The sequence below is a fragment of the Pan paniscus genome, chromosome 6, assembly GCF_029289425.2.
Source record: "Pan paniscus chromosome 6, NHGRI_mPanPan1-v2.0_pri, whole genome shotgun sequence".
In the NCBI taxonomy this organism is placed as follows: domain Eukaryota; kingdom Metazoa; phylum Chordata; class Mammalia; order Primates; family Hominidae; genus Pan; species Pan paniscus.
In genome coordinates, this window is record NC_073255.2 from 87,443,436 (window position 1) to 87,464,061 (window position 20,626).

The following is a 20,626-nucleotide window of genomic DNA, read 5'->3' on the forward strand; positions in this document are numbered from 1 at the left end:
CTGTCTCTCTCCTGCTGTCATGTGACGAAGGACATGTTTGCTTCCCTTTTGCTTTCTGCCATGATTGTAAGTTTCCTGAGGCCTCTCCAGCCACGTGAAACTGTGAGTCAATTAAACCTCTTTTTTTCATAAATTACCCAGTCTCAGGTAGTTCTTTATAGCAGCCTGAAAACGGACTAAACACCCACCACCCATTATTTCCAGCTCAATGTACTCTCATACCTCTATTTTGACACCATTGAGCCCTCCAATCCATTGACTTTGCCACTTTTCTGTTATACCTCCAGTGTCCTTCCTTCCTTCCTGGTGCTGTTTAGATTCCACCCTCCAGGCTTGTCATCACTCTCTTGCTCACATTCTTCACTAGCCTGCTTCTCTTTCCTTCCATCTTAATTTCCTGGGAAAACAACTCAACTTTCAACCTCTGCCCTGTGCCCCAGCAGTTGAATATAGCTGAAGATAACCCACCACAGTGTTGACAAATCTCACTTTAAATGGATGACTACAATTCCCACGTCAAACCTCAGCAATACCCAGGGGTCCTCTTACATTTCCAGAGTCAATTTTCTCACATCCTCCAACTTCTCATATCCTGCCTCTTCTCAGAATGTCCTGAATTTATATTTTACTGAGAAAATAAAAGCAGTGGAAGGATCACACCATCTTGGCACCATCTAATCTACTTGCCTTGCTGCATTTTACACATGTTCTCTGCCTTCCCTCTTTACAGAGAGGATCCTACTCATGCACCTCTCAAAGGCAAATGTGGAAAATTGCAAGGATGCCTATGCAGCTGATGTGTCGGTTAGAGCTACCCGATAATGAAAAGGACTGCCTGGGTAGCTAGTGAGCTCGCCATCACTGGTTGTATCCAAACAGAAGCTGATGTCCTGTCAGCTTGCTTCCTCTTTGCCTTCTGCCATGATTGTAAATTTCCCGAGTCCCCCAGTCATGCTTCCTGTTAAGCCTGTGGAACTGTGAATCAATGAAACCACTTGTCTTCATAAATTACCCAGTCTTAGGTAGTTCTTTATAGCAGTGTGAAAACGGACTAAAACATCCATCACCCATTGTTTCCAGCTCAACATCCTCTCTCATACCTCTAAGATCTCTAAGACAAATGTCTTAGTCAGGTGCAAGACTGCTCCATCCCCTCTGTAAAGAGGGAAGGAGAACCACCACTAGACCACAGCCCTTCCTGCAATGACTATTTCCTCTTCACTCTGGGCTTTCTCACTCTTTCCAGAGCCACTACTGTCCACTGATGAAGATGCTGGTGTTACACAGCTTACATCTTTAAAAACAATGCCCACCCTAAGGCCTGGGATCCCCTCCGGCCATCACCCCATTTCTCTGCTCCCTATTCCTCCGCAAAGTTGTCTGCCTTTGCCATCTCCACTTACTTGCCTCACAGTCTCCCTTAAACCCACAACAGTCAGGTTCTTGTCTGCATCACTGATGGAGACTGCTCTTGCCAAAATCAGCAACCATCTGCATTCTCCCAAATCCTGCGGTAAATTCCCTTTGCTCATCTCACTCAAAGCTGAGCAGCAGGAGACCCAATCTCTCCCACCTTCCATCTTTTTTTTTTTTTTTTTTTTGAGTCAAGGTCTTGCTCTGTCATCCAGACTGGAGTGCAGTGGCACAATCTCGGCTCACGGCAGCCTCCACCTTCCAGGTTCAAGCAATTCTCCTGCCTCAGCCTCCTGAGTAGCTGGGATTACAGGCGTGCGCCACCACGCCCGGCTAATTTTTGTATTTTTAATAGAGACGGGCTTTTGCCATGTTGGCCAGGCTGGTCTCAAACTCCTGACCTCAAGTGATCTGCCCTCCTCAGCCTCCCAAACTGCCGGGATTACAGGAGTGAGCCACCACACCCAGTCCTCCTTCTGTCTTTAAAGGCTGTCATCACAGAGGCCCTGGGTCACCGTGCTCCTGGTTTTGCACTGACCTCAGCGTGGCTCCTTGGTTCCCTGACTGCTGGGTAAGGGTGTGGTCTTCAAAATTAGGCTGGATTTGCTTAGTCTCTTCCTTTGGTTTTTAGATGGTCTTTCTGCAGGTCTTCGCATGGTTCTCAGCTCTTGTGGCTCACTCCTTCACCTGATTATGCTCTCTGCTCAATGGTCATCTGCTTTAAAAAAAAAAAAAAAGATAGATTTGGTGATACATGTGCAAGTTTGTTACATGAATAGATTTCATGATGCTGAGATTTGGACTCCAATTGAACACATAACTCAAATAATGAATATAGTACCCAATAGGTAGCATTTCAACCCTCGCCCCTCTCTATCCCTCCCCCATTTTGGAGTCTCCATTGTCTGTTCTTCCCATCTTTATGTTCATGTGTACCCAATGTTTAGCTTCCACTTACAACTGAGAACAGGTTGTATTTGGCTTTCTGTTTCTGTTTTTAATTCAATGAGGATAATGGCCTCCAGCTGCATCTATGTTGCTACGAAGGACATGGTTTCACTCTTTTTCATGGCTGTGTAGTATTCCATGGTGTATATGTACCACATATCCTTTATCCAATCAACTGTTGATGGGCATCTAAGCTGATTCCACTTCTTTGCTATTGTGAATAGTGCCACAATAAACATGCTACTGCAGGTCTCTTTTGGGGAGAATGATTTGTTTTACTTTGGGTATATTACCTAGTAATGGGATTGCTGGGTCAAATGGTAATTCTCTGTTTAATTCTCAAAAGTCACCTTCTCAGAGACCTTTCCTGACCACCCAAATTAGAAAAGTGCTCTCATTGTGTCAGAGGCATTTGAACCAGAGCAACGCCATCTTGAATGGGGCTGGGTAAAATGAGGCTGAGACCTACTGGGCTGCATTCCCAGACAGCTAAGTCATTCTAAGTCACAGGATGGGGGTCAGCATAAGATACCAGTCATAAAGACCTTGCTCATGAAACAGATTGCAGTAAAGAAGCTGGCCAAAACCCACCAAAATCAAGATGGCAACCAGAGTGACCTCTGGTCGTCCTCACTGCTACACTCCCACCAGCGCCATGACAGTTTACAAATGCCATGGCAACATCAAGAAGTTACCCTATATGGTCTAAAAAGGGGAGGCATGAATAATACACCCCTTGTTTAGCATATCATCAAGAAATAACCATAAAAATGGGCAACCAGAAGCCCTTGGGGCTGTTCTGTCTATGGAGTAGCTATTCTTTTATTTCTTTGCTTTCCTAATAACTTGCTTTCACTTTACTCTATGGACTTGCCCTGAATTCTTTCTTGCGTGAAATCCAAGAAGCCTCTCTTGGGGTCTAGATCAGAGCCCTTTCCAGTAACAATTGTCCTGTACCCCTCTCAATAGAGCAATCTTAGTGTATTGTCTTCATATCACCTGAACTACCTTACAGTGGGTAGCCGGTCTCCTCTCCAGAATGCTCCGTTCGTTTACAGCTGTATCTCTAGTACCCACCATAGTGCTGGGCTCAGAACTTGCTCAATCCATAAATCAATGAATGCAGGCATGAATAACTGAATGTGTGTGCGTGCGGTGGTGGCTGTGACAGCATTTGGGATTGGGCAGGTGTATGGTTTCACCTGCCTCCATGTGTCGAGGGACACAGAGTTAAGAATGCCTTTCCTCTGTCTTCTCCTTCTGTCTCCCCAAGGTCTGGTACAGGGCAATGGAATCAATATTAATTACATGATTAAATGAATGAATGGATTTCAGAGAGTTCACTGGTAGTGACTTTCTAAGGCTTTGAGGTATGGTGACAAGATTTGACAAGACCTATCTCAACATAAATATTCTGACCACTGAAGATTTTTTTCATAAGGAAAATAAGGTGACCAGGAACTGTCTCATATACTGGGGATGCGGGATGGTAATTTTAGAGATAATCTTTTTTGTCCTGACCCTCCGCCTCACCTCACCCAAAGCTTGTCCGGCTTTAGATACATTTGCACATCCTGCCTTAATTTGATTAGTGGCAGATGCTATTATCTGAGGAAATCTAAATTGCCTCTTCCTGTGCTAATGAACTACTGTACCAAGTGCGTGGGGATTTGAGAACAAGATAGATTTATTAATGAGTGCCTAATTAAAGGGACAGTTACGGAGTTCTCGGTGGGGGGGGTTGCTTCTATTCTTTATAAAGATTGACACTTTTTATGACAAAATGGAAACATTTTATATCTGGTTTAAAATTTTAAATATCGCAATTAGAAACCGAATGAAGAGTTAGGTTTAATCAAATGCAATAGAATGTGACACCTCCTGGCTGAAGGTGGGGTCTGCGGGTCTTTCTGTCTCAGTTCCCCCCAAGCCTCCCTCACAAGGAGCCCCACTGATACATATTTTTTTAAATCTCACATGGCCCTGGTAATCCAACTCTGAAACAAATGACTTTTTCCTGTACTAAAGTGGAGGCTTGCATCTGAAGCTCTGGAAAATGCTGGGTGCTTATGGTGGTGAAACTGTTACAAGAAAGGGGTCCTGATTCAGACCCCAAGAGAGGGTTCTTGGATCTTGTGCAAGAAAGAATTAAGGGCAAGTCTGCAAAGCAAGTTTATTAAGAAAGTAAAATGGTAAAAATACAGCTACTCCATAGACAGAGTAGGAGGTTCCCAAAAGTAAGAGAAGGAACATGTCCACCCTAGGTACAAGGTACAATGCTTGAATATATATATATTCATTTTATCATATATATGATAAAATATATATATATCATATATATGATAAAAGATTCCTTATGAAGATTGACACTTTTTTTGACAAAATGAAAACATTTTATATCTAGTTTAAAATTTTAAATATCACAATTAGAAACGGAATGGAGAGCTAAGTTTAATTAAATGCAATAGAATGTGACACCCTCCCCTTGGTTGAAGGTGAGATATATATATATATGATTGATATATATATCTCTCATATATATGATATTTTATCATATATATGTTAAGAAAAGATTATGAGGGGATGTTCTCTGCTACAAGGGTTTGTGATAAAGGATTAATTTTCTTAATTACTATATTTTGCAAGAATCAATATTATTATCTTTAAAGCAAAATTAGGAACGCATTTGTTCTCAAGATATTGGGATATCTGGACATTCCCAAGTCTGGTTCTGTTTAATAAACATTATCAATCTGTTCCCTTAACTGTAAACATCTAGAGACTAGGAATACCTCACTTTTTGGGAATTCAGCCCAGCAAGTCTCAGCCTCATTTTCCTAGCCCTCACTCAAGATGGAGTCACTCTGGTTCGAACACCTCTGACAAAATACCACCTTTGCAAAAATTCCGTAGATGAGAAAAAGTATAAGAGAAAGCTAAGTTAACCCACCCCCACATCTTGCCTTTGTCTTAATTATCCCTGGGCTATCCGGTCAGGCTAACTTTGAAAGACTATTAGGCTATAGCTTAAAGGATAATAGGCCTTGTCCAGAACTCAACTGCTTTTGGAAAGCTAATTGCAGCCCATCAGGCTAGTCAGAGAAGAGGAACCCGAGTCCTGCTAAGGCTCAGAAATGAATGATTGTCAGCCGTGATTCTGGAGGTTATCAGACACAGCTTCCCCAATTGCTCCTGCAAATAATACCACTATGCTAGACTGGTCTTTTGAGATATATTTTGCTTTGCATCTGTGGTCTTGCCCTGATTTCTTTCTTGTGTGAGATCCAAGAACCCTCTCTTGGGGTCTGAATCAGGACCTCTTTCCTTTTTTTGCATGTCTGATATCCATGGTTCTACCTAAACCTAATGGCTCCAACTGGACCACCAATCCTGCTGCTGTGGCGTCACCCAGAAGTGATTCAGTCCTCAGAAGGACAGCTTCTACCCACTATGATTTCATTTCTGCCCCAACCAATGAGCAGCAGGCACCTGTTACCTGGCCACCCCCACCTCTTCCCCCAAACGGCCTTTGAAACACCCCTAACCTAGGAGCTTTGAAAGAGATGATTAGAGTACCAATTCCATCTCCCAATGTGGCATGGCCGGCCTCGTGTCTATTAACTCTTTCTCTAGTACAATGAGGTGGTCTTTAAGCAGCTGGCAGGAAGAACCCCTTGGGTGATGGCAGTGGTCGACACGGAGCCTGTGTGAATGACACTCTCCCCTCACCCTCTGTACACAATGCATACCCCACATCAGAGAGCACAATAAAAATAGATAGAATAGGCTGGGTGCGGTGGCTCATGACTGTAATCCCAGCACTTTGGGAGGCCGAGGTGGGTGGATCACCTGAGATCAGGAGTTCGAGACTAGCCTGACCAATATGGTGAAACCTCATCTCTACTAAAAATACAAAAATTAGCTGGGCATGGTGGCGGGTGCCTGTAATCCCAGCTATCCGGGAGGCTGAGACAGGAGAATTGCTTGAACCCAGGAGGTGGATGTTGCAGTGAGTCAAGATCATGCCACTGCACTCCAGCCTGAGGGACAGAGTGAGATTCCATCTCAAAAAGAAGAAAAAAAGATAAAACAATTGATCCTTAATCACCACTGCGCATCCTGCCCCCCACGCCCGCCACCCCGCACCCCCCAGCCTTCCACTCCTTAGTGTGAGAACACAGTGTGGGCTGAAATGGTAGGCTATATTCATCAAGCAGTAGCTACATTTCAACTTTGGAAGACATAAAGACTGTCAGTCACATTCATAAATGGAAATGAATGGCTTGGTTTGCTAATCCAAGCCAATCTAATCATTATTACATGTCTATGAAGGAATGCTCGTTTTCACTGGATAAAGAGCTACTCATTGGACAGTAGGCAGGAAGATGGAAATTCTTGCGCAGAAGAAGGAAGGGAAAGGTGCTTGTGAAATGGCTTGGTTCAGGGCAACACCAACACGAAACTCAGTATTGTAGCCCAGCTTTATTTGTGGTGAAATACATTTATTTATTTATTTATTCACTTTTTGCAGTTTCAGTTACCAGCAGTTACTCACAGTCTGAAAATATGACAGTATTTTTTTTTTTTGTTTTTTGAGATGGAGTCTCACTCTGTCACCCAGGCTGGAGTGCAGTGGTGCAATCTTGGCTCACTGCAACCTCTGCCTCCTGGTTTCAAGTGATTCTCTTGCCTCGGCCTCCTGAGTAGCTGGGATTACAGGCATGTGCCACCACGCCTGGCTAATTTTTGTATTTGTAGTAGAGACAGGGTTTCACCATGTTGGTCAGGCTGGTCTCGAACTCCTGACCTTGTGATCCGCCTGCCTCAGCCTCCCAAAATGCTGGAATTACAGGCGTGAGCCACCATGCCTGGCCAATATGACAGTATTTTGTATGTTGCATTGCAGTATATTGCTATAATTGTTTGATTTTCTTATTAGTTATTGTTGTTCATCTCTTACTGTGCTTAATTTATAAATTAAACTTTATCATAGGTATGTCTGCATAGAAAAAACATAGAACAGTTATGTGCTGAGTAACAGAATTTTAATCAATGACAGTCTCAAAAGATTATGATACTGTATTGTTACTGTAGCTTTCCTATGTTAGATAAGTTTAGATACACAAATACTTACCATCGTGTTACAATTGCCTACAGTATTAAATACAGTAACACGCTTTACAGGTTTGTAACCTAGGAACAAGAGGTGAGACCATATAGCCTAGGTGTATGGTGGGCTGTACAATCAAGGCTTGTGTAAGTACACTCCATGATGTTCACACAGTAACCAACTCACCAAATGACACATTTCTCATAATGCATCCCCGTGGTTAAGTGATGCATGACTGTATAGATGGGGTTCAGTACTATCTATGGTTTGAGAAATCCCCTGGGGGGTTTTAGAAAGTATTCTGTATGAATAAGTGGGGGGCAACTGTACAGGTGTTACTACAGCCAGCTCTTTGGAAACCATCTTTTGGTCTTCTAGGAACTCTGGGAGTCTCTGCACCTGCTACTGACAGTCAGCATTCTTGGGGAGTCCATTAGGGTAACCATCATGGGCCTAAAGATTTTTCTTCTGGAAAAGTGGAATAGGGATTGCTTTTTTAGCCCCACAAAAGGAAAACTGGTGCTGGAGGTGTTTGACTTGGCCAAGGTCACCAGACGTTATCACAGTGAGGCAAAAATGCAGGTTGCAGGCCTGTTAGCATCTGGATTAATCTGTTTTCACGCTGCTGATAAAGACATACCTAAGGCCGGGCACAGTGGCTCACACCTGTAATCTTAGCACTTTGGGAGGCCAAGGTGGGTGGATTGGCTGAGCTCCGGAGTTCAAAACCAGCCTGGGCAACACGGTGAAACCCTGTCTCTACTAAAAATACAAAGAAAAAAAAAAATTAACCGGACATGGCGGCATGTGCCTGTAGTCCCAGCTACTCGGGAGGCTGAGGCAGGAGAATGGCTTGAACCCAGGAGATGGAGCTTGCAGTGAGCCGAGATTGCACCACTGCATTCAAGCCTGTGTGACAGAGCAAGAATCTGCCCCCCAAAAAAACAAAAAACAAAACAAACAAACAAACAAAACCAACAACAAAACAAACAAACCAAAAAGACATACCCAAGACAGGGTAATTTATTTATAAAGAAAAAGAGGTTACATGGACTCACAGTTCCACGTGACTGGGGAGGCCTCACAATCATGGCGGAAGATGAATGGTACGTCTTACATGGCGGCAGACTAGAGACAAAATGAGAGCCAAGTGAAAAGGGAAACTCCTTATAAAACCATCGGATCTCATGAGACTTTTTCACTACCACGAGAGCAGTGTAGGGGAAACCGCTTCCGTGATTCAATTGTCTCCCACTGGGTCCCTCCCACAACACCCGGGAACTATGGGAGCCATAATTCAAGATGAGATTTGGGTGGGGACACAGCCAAACCATATCAGCATAGGTCTGTGGACTGCACTCCAGAAACAACTGGGCTAAGGCGGGAAAAAGAAGATTTCTTCAATGCAGATAATACATTTATTTTTAAAAGGTACTCTGTATATGATCTTAAGTGTCCCAGTTACCTTTAATTAAGAGTAAAAGGGGTTTTTGATTCTCTTTGCACCACTATCCGTGAGAAGAAAAAGGAGGCTGGGTGACAGAAGAAGCGATTTCTTTATTTTTGCTAGGCAAAGACACTCTTTAAAATGATTGGTTCACTTGCACAGGCTCTGGAGTTAAATGTCCCTGGAAATGTTTCCTTATTCTGTGAATACCCACGCCAGGATTTGTCAAGGAATGTTGTGACTTGGATTACAATTTTTGTAACAGACCCAGAGAACAGAAGAGACATGTTTTCCAGCCTTATGCACGAGAATAATCTCATCCATTTATATCAATGAATAGTATTCTATTCCATGAGATTTCCCCAGTCGGTCCACTATGTCTTCTTTTATAAAATAAATAGAAGTGTATCATGAAATCATCAGCTCCTTCATGCAAAACCCAGCGGAGATTTAAAATTGGTCTCTCCTTGGTAAGAAATCATGGCTGCCTGCTTGTGCTACTACACTGGGAAAGTTATACAGCCTAGAGATGCCCTTTTTCTGTTGGGCTTGTAAATAACAAATCCAGAGCTCTGGGTTTGAGGAAAGGGGAGAAAGACAGAGGCAAACCTGGTCAGAGGGTCCCTGAGAAAGAGATAAACAGAAAAAGAAAGAGGGAAGGAAAGAGAGGGAAAGAGAAGGCAAGAAAGAGAGAAAGAAAGGGTGAGCGAAGGCAGGGGGACAAGGAGAGAGAGAAAGAGACAGAAAAACGGAGAGGAGGAAAAGAAAGAGGAAGAGAGAGCAACAAAGAGAGAAAAAGAAAGAAAGAAGGAAGAAAGAAAGAAAGAAAGAGAAAAAAGAGAGCGACAGAAAAAGAGGAACAGAGAGGGAGAAAGAAAGAAAGAAAGAAAGAAAGAAAGAAAGAAAGAAAGATAGGATGAAAGGAAGAAAGAGAAAGAGGAAAGAAAGGAAGGAAGAGAAAGAGAGACAGAGAAAGAAGAGGAGAGAGGGAGAAAGAAAGAAAGGAGGAAAGAGAAAGAAGAAAGAAAGAAAAGAAAGGAAGGAAGAAAGAACAAAAGAGAGACAGAGAAACAGAAAGAGAGGGAGAAAGAAAGAGAGAGAAAGGATGAAAGAGAAAGACGAAAGAAAGAAAGAAAAGAAAAGAAAGAAGCGAAAGAAAAAAAGAAAGGACGAAAGAGAAAGAAGAAAGAAAGAAAAGAAAGGAAGGAAGGAAGAAAAAGAAAGAAAGAAGGAAAGATAGAGTATAGAGAGAAAGAGAGAGAGGTAGAGAGAAAGGAGAGAGAGAGAGACCAATGGTCCATATCAGTGTTTGAAGAACTATGGTCAGTGTAGGCTTGGTACTAAATAGTGTCCATGTTGGCATCAGCTCTGTTGTAGTCAGTGGGCCTTTGAGACAGTCCTCCTGGCCTTACAGATAGCTGAGAGGCAACAGGCAGTATCTAGTTTGGGGCAAGAGACATGGCTGAGAGTAGAGACAATAGACTCTCCTAGAGAAAAGGCTTGGTAAAAGGTAGTATGACCAAATCCAAGCAGAGGACTGAGGTTCAGATCTGGGCTCATCTTAGTCAGGGGACTGCTACAAAACCCAGCCAGGAAGAGAGAACCTGACTGGGGGCCAGCTTCTTGATGACTTGGGGCTCTGGGAGCCAAGCCTGGGAAGGTGAGAGCACTTGGCCTGCCAGTTTTAGAGCTGGAGTCAGGGGAAAGTTGAAGGGTGAACCTGGAGTTGAGATGCAATAAGACTAAGTTAACCAAAGCATTGGTTAGGGAGAAGTAATGGTATGTAGAAAGCAATGGCAAATTCCTCAGAGGAAATCAAGACCGGCATGGGATCTCCGTTTGGTGGATAGGAAGTAGAACTTGAAAACAGTCCCTAAAGTGCCAGTACTTAATAGTAATTGTTATAATACCTCTCATGTATTAAGTACCTACCATGTGCTAGACACTGCACCTGCACCTTTTTTTTTTTTTTTTTTTTTTTTTTTTTGAGATGGAGTGTCGCTCTTGTTGCCCAGGCTGGAGTGTAGTGGCACAATCCTGGCTCACTGCAATCTCCACCTCCCAGTTCAAGCAATTCTCCTGCCTCAGCCTCCCAAGTAGCTGGGATTACAGGCACACACCACCACACTCAGCTAATATTTGTATTTTTAGTAGAGATGGGGTTTCACTGTGTTGACCAGGCTGGTCTTGAATTCCTGACCTCAAGTAATCCACCTGCCTTGGCCTCCCAAAGCGCTGGGATTCTAGATGTAAGCCACTGCATCCAGCCTATAGGTGGAATTGGAACCAAATCCGCTGGATTCTGAAGTTTATTGTTCATGGTCATATTTTCTCTTCATGTAGAAGTCTGTGGCCCTGCCCACAGTCAAGAGTGATGCTCCAGTTTTGACAATGCAAGATAATCATCCATACCAGAAATTGGGACATAAGAAAGCAGTAAGCACTGCCAAGGCCTTCTGCAGCTTAGGGTCTACTATCTGTTCCCGGACCCCACCTGCTTAATCTCAAGACAGATTCCCATTGGCTCAAGAATCGTGTGGACCAAACTAGTGGATTTTCAAGTCTTTGGTATGAATTTGGGTGGGGCTGGGGCAACTGGGAACTGATTGGTTGCATGCCTCTAACTTGGGAAGGAGAAGCTCCACGAGTTTTGATCTTTTGGATTCGTGAGGGATGATTCCCATCCCATGCTGCAGAATGAGAATTTCAGCTTGTCTTGGAAGACAATATCTTGCCAAATGGCAACAGAGTCTGCACTATCCTTTGAGTCAGATCCTCTGCTTAAGGGTGAGGAGGTGTGAAGCTAACGGCTTGGATACGGTGTCTAACCACAGACTCCCAAGCTTCCATGAGGCCAACACACAGTCTGATCGTCAGAAGAGGTGGAATCTGTCAAGCACCACTTTGAGAACTGGCATAGGGCTCCCATCTGTGAAGAAGAGACTGGGGATACAACCAAAGGTGCTTTGGGGGATTTTGAGAAAGTATTGGATGGCTTCTTCAGAAACTGCAGATTTCAGGCAATCCTACATGCTGACATCCAACGAATCTTTCACATGGAAGGGTGGGGACAATACAATCTCTCTTTGCTGCAAAAATATACCATTTTCGATAGCCTGCTGATTATAATTAAGAAATGTAAGTCTCTTGCCATTTACTGGAGGTCCTGGTGGGAGAAGTCAGATCTTTGAATCAAAGTTTGCCAGAAATAGAGCCTTTTAACACTTATCTTTGCAAAAGTGAGGCCTAGAGAGGAAAAGTGATTTCCCTTAAAAGGATACAGCAGTAGGTGGAGGCGTTGGGGTTGGAATCCAATCTCTTAACTCCCTGAATATCTCTGCAGAAAAGATGGGGTCAGGCCAGCCATGGTGGCTCACACCTGTAATCCCGGCACTTTGGGAGGCCAAGATGGGAGAATTGCTTGAGCCCAGGAGCTTGAGACCAGCCTGGGCAACATAGTGAGACCCCATTTCTGAAAAAAAAAATTAAAAAAAAGATAGGGTCTACCATATCACAATGCGTTCCATCAGGAACTCTATAAATTCACCAAGGGAGGAAGCTGAAACAAGGGCATGAAGTCCATTTTCAAGGGTCCCACAATGGGTTACTCCTATCCACAGTCCTAGGTTTTATTGTCTTTGCTTCAAGATGAAATGGTTGCCTCTTCACTCAGACATCTCAAGACAGAGGCTTCTTGGTTTTATCCTTTACCTCCCAGAGCTAAGCACAGGCTCCTCTTAAATGTCAGGCCAAAGTCAAGTCCAAGCACCTGAAGAGAGGACTCCTACGGATTGACCCTGCCTGCTCTTGACCGCATTCGCTTTCTGAACAGATGCCTTTCTTGTCCTTGGAGAAAGCATCGCGGGGATCACAAGAAACAGCAGGAAATAGCACTCCTTTTACAGCTGCCCTTTGTTGACCACACTCTGCTCTGGAATCAGATAAGTACGGGACTTAAAAGAACAAATTCTAACAGAAACTCAAAGGCAGGGAGAACTAATAATACACCAGAAAACCCTTTGGCCCATACGATGCGACTAGAGGCATAGATGGAAAGATAGAAAGTTCTAAAAAGAGGAAATGAGCAGATAGTCTTCCTTTCCACTCTGGCAGGTAGAAGAGATGCATCTGGAAACTTTTTTGTCATGGAGGTAAAGGAGAAATAACTGGATCCAAGATCCTTAAATCTCAACTCACTGGAGAGTTCCTCCTGCTGCTTCTTTGTAAGGAAGTCCACATTCTGTGGGGACGATCTGAGCTGCAATGGTTCAGCAAGAGTATCCTCCACCTATTGGGTCAGTGACCTAGATTACAGCTGCCCCGATGAATAAATCTTCCGTGGAGTGGAATCCACGTGGCCCATTGGTGAGAGATGGGAGTGGGATGAGCAGATGATAAGGCAGAGAAGATGGGCTTTGTGAAGAGGGTGGTCCCTTTCTAATACGAAATTCTGGGAGTTTCTTTATAATTCTAGATTGGCTGTAATTTTAATGGTTTGTGTGGAGAGAAACGGTGGTGGTGGTGGTGGAGAGGTTGATGGCTTGAATCAGGTCATTAAAAAGAAATGTTGGCTAGGCCCAGTGGCTCACGCCTGTAATCCCAGCACTTTGGGAGGCCAACGAGGGCAGATCACAAGGTCAGGAGATCGAGACCATGCTGGCTAACATGGTGAAACCCCGTCTCTACTAAAAATACAAAAAATTAGCTGGGCATCGTGACGCACACCTGTAATCCTAGCTACTCTGGAGGCTGAGGCAGGAGAATCGCTTGAACCCAGGAGGTGGAGTTTGCAGTGAGCCGAGATAGTGCCACTGCACTCCAGCCTGGGCAACAGAGCAAGACTCCTTTTCAAAAAAAAAAAAAGAAAGAAAGAAATATTGTCAGGAGCACTCAGCATAACCATTTCGCCTGCATTGATTAGTCGTTTAGACAGCATATATTTATTGAACCATTGAGCTTACTGCAGACACAGTTGGTCCCTATGCACTTGGAGTTTTGCAGTCTCACGGGGAGGCACATAAAAGACAAATATTACATTTAAAAATCAATTCATTGAGATAAGTGCTTCAACAGGAAAATATAGTTCTGCAAGAGCACATGTCCATGAAGCCTGACCTCATGGAGACAAGGAATTTGGTAGGGATTTCTGCTTCGGTGTTCGTCCACTATTTTCTCAAATAACTTCTACCCAAGCTTTGAATCCTAAAGGTATTTTGGTTTTCCAGAGTGTACACCCCTGGGATGAGATTATTTTAAGCCCATATTAGAATTATTACTGAAGGGACAAGGATTCAGATGGATAAGGACAAGATCTTAGGGCTGCAGGGTCCAAATTCTTCTTGGAGCATGGGAGGCTACAGTTAAGTCAGGTGACATTAAACCAAGACACCTGTGTAGTGTAGTCAGGGTTCCCTAGAGAAACATGACTAATAGGATGTGTATGTGTGTTTGCGTCTGTCTATCCATCCATCTCTCTATCTATTTATCTCTCTATATGTATGTATGTATCTATCTAATCTATCTATATATATCTACTATCTATCTCTCTCTCTTTACTATCACCTATCATCTATCTATATTTATCGATCATCATCTATCTCTGTCAATATGTATCTATCATGTATTTATCTATCATCTATGTATCTAAATTATCAATATCTATGTACTACCTACTATCCATTTATCTATCATCTATCTATATCAATTATCTATCTACCTACCTACTTATGTCTATCAATTATCTAGCTAGCTAGCTAACAAGCTATTATCCATCTATGTATATCTACCTATCTATCTATCTATCATCTATCTATCTCTACCTACCTACTTACCTCTATCAATTATCTAGCTAGCTAGCAAGCTATCATCTAGCTATGTCTATCTATCTATCTATCTATCTATCTATCTATCTATCTACCTATCTCTATTTAAATATCTATCTATATCTACATACCTAGTATCTATCCATCTGTCTCTAACAATAATCTATCTATATTATCTATCTATCTATCTATCTATCTATCTATCTATCTATCTATCTATCTATCGTCCTACTATCTCTATCCTCTCTACCTACCTATCTCAATCACCTATCGATCTCTACCTATCTACCTACATATCTGTCTGTATCATCTCTACTATATCTATCTATCTATCTATCTATCTATCTATCTATCTATCTATCTATCTATCATCTATCAAGAGAGAGAGGAGAGATTTTAAGGGATTGGTCATGTGATTATGGAGGCTGGCAAGCCCAAAATCTGAAGAGTGGGCTGGTGGGCTGGAGACCCAGAGAAGGATATTTGCATTAGTCTGTTCTTGCAGGGCTATAAAGAAATACCTGAGACGCGGTAATTTACAGAGAAAAGAGGTTAAATTGGCTCATGGTTCTGCAGGCTGTAAAGAAAGCATGGCAGTATCTGCTTCCAGGGAGGGCTTAGGGAGCTTTTATTCGTGGAGGAAGGCAAAGTAGGAGCAGGTGTCTTACATGGCAGGAGCTAGACCAAGGAACTGGACCAAGAAACGGCAGAAGGAGGTGTTACACACTTTTAAACAATTAGAGCTCATTGGAATTTACTCACTGTACAGTACCAAAGGGGAATGGTGTGAAACCATTCAGGAGAACTTCACCCCCATGATTGAATCACCTCCCATCAGGCCTCACCTCCAGCACGGGATTACAATTCGACATGAGATTTGGGCAGGGACACAAATCCAAGCAATATCAACAATTTGGCTTGATCAATATCTACCTGCTAGCAGAAGTCCTTCTTGCTTGAGAGCAATCAACCTTTGTTCTATGAGTGCCTTCAACTGATTGGATGAGGCCCACCCACATTATGGCATGTAATCAACTTCACTCAAAAGTCCACTGTTTAAATGTTAATCTCATCCACAAACACCCTCACAGAGACATCCAGAATAATGTCTGACCATATATCTGGGCACTGTGAGCCTGCCACGGTGCGATATAAAGTGACTCATCACAACACCCTTCAGATAAGTTTGTGTATAAAGAGGGGAACTTTTGAAGAGCTCTGTAGTATTGGAGCAGGCTTCTTGGAGGAGAAGGTAGTGGTGCTGAATCTTGGTTAATGGGTGTGATCAGGATAGAAAGAGCTGAGCAGGCAAAAAATGAACACAGAGCGGTGATAAGGAGATGACTCCAGGAATTCATTTTGGAACGTTTCCTACATCAAGAATATCTGGTGTTGTGATCTGGATGTGATCCTCATTGTGCTAAGTCATTGTGAGCCAAAACCCCAGGGCAGGAGCAGCTCAGGTCCTTGGAATATCCCTTACTGGCCAGTTCCACTCTCAGGAACCTTTAGAGACTCTTTGTGAGCAGAATAACAAATATTAAGAAACACTATTTGTGGCTCAGTGCTTGAATATCTGCCACCACCCCTCTGTGGGAAATTGCAGCACTTATCAGGGTTTATTCTGATTTTCTGCTTTCCTATCTCATAACATACACTAGTAGGTTAATTTCTCAAGGGCAAAAACTCGACCTTATTTATCCCTGTGTCACAGAAGTTCAGCTCCATGCTATATGTTTGTTATGGGAAGGAATTGCATGTCCCCTCAAGAAGAAAATAAAGATGAAAAGGCAGGTGATAAGTTCTAGTCACACCCCACTCTTAGCTCCTTTGTGAAAACTAGATCCATTTCACATTTATTTCAAGTCCATAGCCGGAAGCATTCTCTGTTTTCCTCCCGCTCCTCAGCCTGTCTCCCACCAGCTACAATAGTGTTGTGTAGATTCAGATTACATTTCCTACAATTTTGTGGATCACTTTCTTTTTCTGGCCTTTTGGCAGCAGGGGAATTCGTCCTTATTTGATACTATAAAACACAGCTACCTCATGTTTTAGCTTGCCAATGGAAGGACTCTTGCAAATGGGTATATTTCCATAGTTCTACACAATAGGCTTAATTGCTTGAGTTTGCAGTGTAAGCAGAGGTCGTTTGATTACTAGCTGTTTTGTACCATGAAAGTGCACATTAATTATTTAAGAGATGGACTTATAATTATTGTAAGCCTTAAGTAATTACCTATAATTTTGGCAAGGGTTAGAAAAACTGATAGTCTAGCAAATTCAGGTTTTAGTCATTAGTAAGATCATAATTACATTTAAATTGCAAAATGAAAATTATGCAATTTATCTCCCCAATAATGCATAAACATTACAGTGATTGTAGGTTTTAATGGACTATAAAAATGAGAGCAGCAATGGGCAGTCAGGGGCAATTTCAGCCCCCTGCTATTATTTTATGATTTAACTGCTTCTCCCACACATGGCTCTGTCCACTCCCCTTTGGGTTAGCAGTGGGGTTGCAGTTTTTCTTTCAACATGAAAGCAATAATCTCTTTGAAGGAGAGAAAGAGGGACTCAAGCAATAGATCACGATAAACCTTAAGTAACAGTAGAGAATTTGGACCAGAGCCAAGAAAAGAAAAACCCTGGTAGAGGGACTACAATAGAGTTTCAAAATACTGTCATACTGTCATACTCGAATTTTCATTTGAATGGGATCATCGTGCCTGTTTTACAGACGGAGTAATTAAGGCTCGGAAAGAGGATAAGATATACTTGCGGCTGGGCACGGTGGCTGATGTAATCCCAGCACTTTGGGAGGCCGAGGCGGGCGGATCATGAGATCAGGAGATAGAGACCATCCTGGCTAACACGGTGAAACCCCGTCTCTGCTAAAAATACAAAAAATTGGCTGGACGCGGTAGCTCACACCTGTAATCCCAGCACTTTGGGAGGCCGAGGCGGGCAGATCACTAGGTCAGGAGATCGAGACCATCCTGGCCAACACGGTGAAACCCCGTCTCTACTAAAAATACAAAAAATTAGCCGGGCGTGGTGGCGGGCGCCTGTAGTTCCAGCTACTCGGGAGGCTGAGGCAGGAGACTGGCGTGAACCTGGGAGGTGGAGCTTGCAGAGAGCCGAGATCGCGCCACTGCACTCCAGCCTGGGTGACAGAGCAAGACTCCGTCTCAAAACAAAAAACAAACAAAAAAAATTAGCTGGGCATGGTGGCGGATGCCTGCATTCGCAGCTACTTGGGAGGCTGAGGCAGGAGAATCGCTTGAACCCGGGAGGTGGAGGCTGCAGTGAGCAGAGATCACGCTACTGCATTCCAGCCTGGGCGACAGAGTGAGACACCGTTAAAAAAAAAAAAAAAGACATGCTCGCAGTTGTACTGCTGGGGCTAGAAGCCAGCATTCTGATGCTTTGTAGCTGGCTGTCTCCACTCTGTCAGGCTGTATTGTGTCAGCGAGACCCGTTCAGCAGCACATAAGGAATTATATGAGTGGCTTTTGCCAGGAAAACACAGCCATGATGCAGATGGGCATAACATTATGGCATCTGCATAGGAGCCCATCAGCCTAAAGCCTTGTCTTCTCTGGCTGGCCAAAGTGTCTGCAGAATGAATCTCAAACATCCTGTCTTTTGTGAAGCCTTTTCTGGGGAAGAATTTGTTACCTCTTGCTTTTTTAAAATAGTTTTTTATTTTAAACTTTTGTGGGTGCATATTCGGTGTATATATTTATGAGATATATATAAATATGTAACATAATATATACGTTTTATATATTATATAAAAATATAAAAATAATATGATTCATAATCTATATTTACATATATAAATAATATATATTATATATATTTATATATATTTTATGTATTATATATAAAATATTTTGTATATTTATATATAAACATATTTATGTATATTTTTATAATATAATAATATATATTTATATGTTATAAATAATATATATGTATATTATATAAATGATAATATTACATATAATATATAAATGATAAATAATAATTTATATTAATTAATAATTATATAATATAATATATAATATATTATATTATATATTATATATTATATATAATTATATTATATATTATATATTATATAATATATAATTATATTATATATTATATATTATATATTATATAATATATAATTATATTATTATTATATATTATATAATTATATTATATAATTAATAATAATATAATTAATAATTATATTATATAATTAATAATAATATAATTAATAATTATATTATATAATTAATAATAATATAATTAATAATTATATTATATATTATATATTATACATAATATTATATATAATTAATATATATAATATTAATATTATATATATTATATAATATAATTATTAATTATATTATTATTAATTATATAATATAATTATATAATATATAATATTGTTATATATTATATAATATATAATATATAAATATTATAAATAATATAAATATATATTAATTAATATTAATATTAATATTATATTAATAATAATAAATAATATATATTTATAAATATATATATATAACATATATATTTTTGAGGCATGATCTCACTCTGCTGCCCAGGCTGAAGTGCAGTGGCATGATCACAGTTCACTGCAGCTATAACTTACTGGGCTAAAGCAATCCTCCTGTCTCCACCTCCCGAGTAGCTGGGACTACAGATGTATACCACCACATCCACCTAATTTTTGTTTTTTTTGTAGAGACTGGGTTTCACCATGTTGCATAGGCTTGCCTGAAATTCCCAGGCTTAAGGGATCCTCCTGCTTCAGCATCCCAAAGTGCTCGGATTACAGGCATGAGCCACCATGCCCAGTGGGTTACACTTATATACTAATGGGGTACATGAGATATTTTTATAGAGGCATGCAATGCATAATAATTGCACCAGGGTATATGGGGTATCTATCCCCTCAAGCATTTATCATTTGTGTAACAAAAAATCCAATTATACTCCTTTAGCTATTTTTAGATGTATAAATTATTTTTGACTACAGTCACACTTTTGTGCTAGCAAATATGAGGTCTTATTTATTTATTTATTTATTTATTTTTATATGGAGTCTCACTCTGTCACCCAGGCTGGAGTGCAGTGGCGCCATCTCGGCTCACTGCAAGCTCCTGCCTCCCAGGTTCATGCCATTCTCCTGCCTCAGCCTCCAGAGTAGCTGGGACTACAGGCGCCGGCCACCACGCCCAGCTAATTTTTTGTATTTTTAGTAGAGATGGGGTTTCACCCTGTTAGCCAGGATGGTCTCCATGTCCTGACCTTGTGATCTGTCCGCCTCGGCTTCCCAAAGTGCTGGGATTACAGGCATCAGCCACCGCGCCTGGCCTATTTATTCTTTCTAACTATTTTGCTGTACCTATTAGCCATCGCCATTCCCTCCCCACCTGCCATCCCCCACTTTCCAGCCACTGGTAACCATCCTGCTACTCTATCTCCATGAGTTCAATTGTTTTAATTTTTGGATCCCACAAATAAGTGAGAACATGCAAAGTTTGTCTTTTTGTGCCTGACTAATTTCACTTAACATAGTGACCTTCAGTTCCATCCATGTTGTTGCAAATGACAGGATCTCATTCTTTTTCATGGCTGAATAGTGCTCCATTGCCTATATGTACCACATTTTCTTTAAGCATTTATCTGTTGATGGGCACTTAGGTTGCTTCCTAATCTTGGTTATTGTGAACAGTGTTGCAATAAACAAGGGAGTGCAGATATCTCTTTACTATACTGATTTTCTTTCTTTTTGGTATATATCTAGGAGTAGGATTGCAGGATCATACTGTAGCTTGACTTTTGTTTTTTTTAGGAACCTTCAAACTCTTCTCCGAA

At 41.5% G+C, this 20,626-nt stretch overlaps 1 long non-coding RNA gene across 1 annotated transcript; it reads right to left on the reverse strand.

Moving 5' to 3' along the window:
• Positions 1-1,433: 1,433 nt before the first annotated feature.
• Positions 1,434-9,083, reverse strand: LOC117981009 (uncharacterized). Its single transcript, XR_008626024.2, has 2 exons — positions 8,530-9,083; positions 1,434-2,128 (listed from the first exon to the last, which is right to left on the reverse strand). It is a non-coding gene; the product is annotated as an uncharacterized LOC117981009 (long non-coding RNA).
• Between the last annotated feature and the right edge of the window lie 11,543 nt (positions 9,084-20,626).